Raw genomic sequence first — 3,052 nt, forward strand, 5'->3', positions numbered from 1 at the left:
TTGCTGAACTTTGTTCATTACCAAACATTGACATATCAACACAATAAGGAAGACAAAGGTGCAGTCAAGAATCAAGAGATGGTCTGTGGAGATGGAAGATAGAGGTATGCTGCTATAACAGAGATCCCAATGGTACAATGCCTTCAAAAGACAGCATAAGAAGCAATAAACAAAGATTAATAATGGCTGTTATCATTTACAGAGATGATGTGCCTTGAGAATAAAGTGTGAAGAGCTGGAAATAGTGAACAAGGCACAAAGATAAGCAACAAGTCAACTATCAAGGAGCAACTTAAGCCTAAAATGGTGGACTTTTGGGAGTTTTGCAGCATTTACACCTCAGTTTGGACCTCACATGGGTTAGTTATGACTTTAGACAACTTTTTGAGTAGTCAAACCCTCAGTTTGCGTACTCCGAGTAAAATGTTATGTCATTTCATTCTGAGATAAGCAAGGTACACAAGAAATAATCCATGCAAATCAAAACATCATTGCAAATTCAAATGCAATTATAAAGTCTGCCCAATACCAACTTTAAGAATTATCAAGTGCAAACTTAACGTCAATAAAAATGCCATCAAAATCCCTAACCTTGATACCCGGGAAAGCTCAAGGGCAAAGCTTGGGGTAGTCATTTTGGCACGGAAATTTTTATTACAAATCATGCTGTATAGAATTCAGTCCAAGATCAGATATAAAGTAAGCCCTATCCCTCGAAACTCAAATCAAAGCCCCTACCGACATTTAGAAAACCATAACCTGGAGGTGCTAAAGGCGTAGTTTGAGGCATTCGTTTTGGCATCGACGCTGGCAAACCTCATTCCAGTTGGGCACGTGGTGCTGGTTTACGCAAACAGTTCTGGCACAGGCATCGGCACAGGCGTCCAATTCAGAGACTCCACAGACAGTAACACATGTATCAGCAACTGGGTCTTTAGAAAAAGCGCCCACCTTGTTCAGCATCCTCTTTGAAGTGCACACTCTCTCGCACACGAATACATCATTGTTATTCTTTTCCCGCCCCATTACTGTTTTCAGCCGCTCCTCCTCTGCTCTTCTTCTGCTTCTCCTAACAATCTGTTGAACTACTACGGCAGGAATCGAGGCACCCACAACTCCCCACCACCAATCCACCATTATTTTTAGAATGAATGAGTGGGGGGGGGGCTGCTTCTGATTGTCAGATGTAAAAAATGAACAAAAGATATGGGTTTTTCAAGGGTTTTTGTTGCTTTAGTTCAATGGCCCGTACTTGGAAACGCTGGTGATTGAATCTGTAATATTGTAAAGCATAAAAGAAGGAATCTCTATGTATTGCTGTGTTGCAGAGTATGCCCAATTCACTGAAACTCCTTGTTTGAAGTAATCACATGTTTCTTGAATTGAACGATATCCAACCTCCCCTGCCAAAACATGATCGCTCTCGGTGCGTCCAAAGGCTGATTGGAGATAGTTAAATTTGATACCCATATGACCGTACTTAAGAAAAAATGAAGGCGTGGGCTAGCTTTCTACAAAACGTACTAAAGAATAAAAATGTTTTTTAAAAAATTTAAAATACCACAAAATATAAAATATGCATATCATTAAGAGATGCTGAAATTTTGGCAAAAGTCTATTGTGTTTTTGGAAAAATTTAGATTTGGTGAAAGGTGTAGGGAACTTACTTAGTCCTTTCAATTTTGTTAGTTTTAAATTTTATTTTTTATATTATAGATTATTAATAATTTAATTTAGATATGAGAAATTAGAACTTAAAATTTTGGATATTAAGAGGAGGAGAGAATGGTAAGATTATTTAAGTTATATATGGTTGATATTATTTTAGTTCTATTTTTTATAATAATTTTTAATTTGTTTATTTCAAAATGATAAAAGTTTAGTCAAAGAATAAATTTATGTTTATATCTAGTAATTGCATTTTGGTGTGCAATGGGTACATTGAAGAGGTGTGGATGATTAATTAAGAAAATATTTGGTCTAACTTTTTGTACATTTGTGATGTAGAGAGATATATAGGGCAGAGAGAAGGAGAGATATAGAGATAAGGAGAGTGGAGGGAGGGAGAGAGAGAGAGAGAGAGAGTTGATCTCATATATTGTACAAATGTAGATACAAAATAGACCATTTTTCTAATTGTCCTTCCACAACTCTTCAACAAAACCAGTGCATGCCATTGTAATTCATGTTTTATAAAGTTACTAAACTTTTGAACTATTTGTATTTTATTTATTTTTTATAGCATCAAGAACCATTTACATTGACAATATTAGTATGTGTACACAATATTTTTATTTATGTTCATTTAAACTATTTTGCATGTAAAAGTGTTTGAAGGTATTAGAAGAATAGGATAATATCGATATTGGAAGATGATTAGACATAAATAATTAAAATATAAAACTGTAATTATAGGAAGTGAAAGAGTTATATGGTGTGTTGAATAGTGCAGTGGAAGGAGAGAGGTTTATCCACAAAGGATGCTTGTGTTCTTGCGAATGTTGAGGAGTATACATCCATAGGAGGTTTCTTAGAGAAGAAGGTGAGAAACTATTGGAGTGTGTACTAAACATGGTTGGCAATGAACAAAACATAAGGATGGATATTGTTGTGATGTTTGTCAATGTTTTGTTGATTGAACTCTTTTTTCATTATGAATCATTTCTATTGACAAGTTTGTTATAAATAGAGGCTTGGTTGGTACTTGCATGTATTGTCTATGTGTTGTGTTGATGATAGGTTATGTCCTTGTAAGGAAACTTGCAACCAACATATAACCATTTCCACATAACCCATAATAGATCTGAAATATATAAACACTTAAAATCACATAGAATCCACATGCAATAAAATTGACAACATACCCACAAATTGTGACACAAGATATACCCTAGAGAACCTTTGTTAGGAGAAATAACCCAACCCCAAAAGCATTCATCACCATGTATTAATCAACAAAAATCATTGTAATACAACCATGGAAGCCTTCAAAGCCATAGCCACAACCAAGCAATCTATGTGAATAATCATAAATCCACACATCCCATGTCAT

At 35.1% G+C, this 3,052-nt stretch overlaps 1 pseudogene across 1 annotated transcript; it reads right to left on the reverse strand.

Annotated features, from left to right (window-relative positions):
- Positions 1-504: 504 nt before the first annotated feature.
- Positions 505-1,477, reverse strand: LOC149547811 (uncharacterized protein At5g64816 pseudogene; annotated as a pseudogene). The gene has a single exon (XR_016353925.1). The product of XR_016353925.1 is annotated as an uncharacterized protein At5g64816 pseudogene (transcript).
- Positions 1,478-3,052: the final 1,575 nt, after the last annotated feature.

The sequence above is a fragment of the Cupressus sempervirens genome, chromosome 7 (genome assembly GCF_028749045.1).
Source record: "Cupressus sempervirens isolate cs-2001-9-10 chromosome 7, ASM2874904v1, whole genome shotgun sequence".
Taxonomy (NCBI): Eukaryota; Viridiplantae; Streptophyta; class Pinopsida; order Cupressales; family Cupressaceae; genus Cupressus; species Cupressus sempervirens.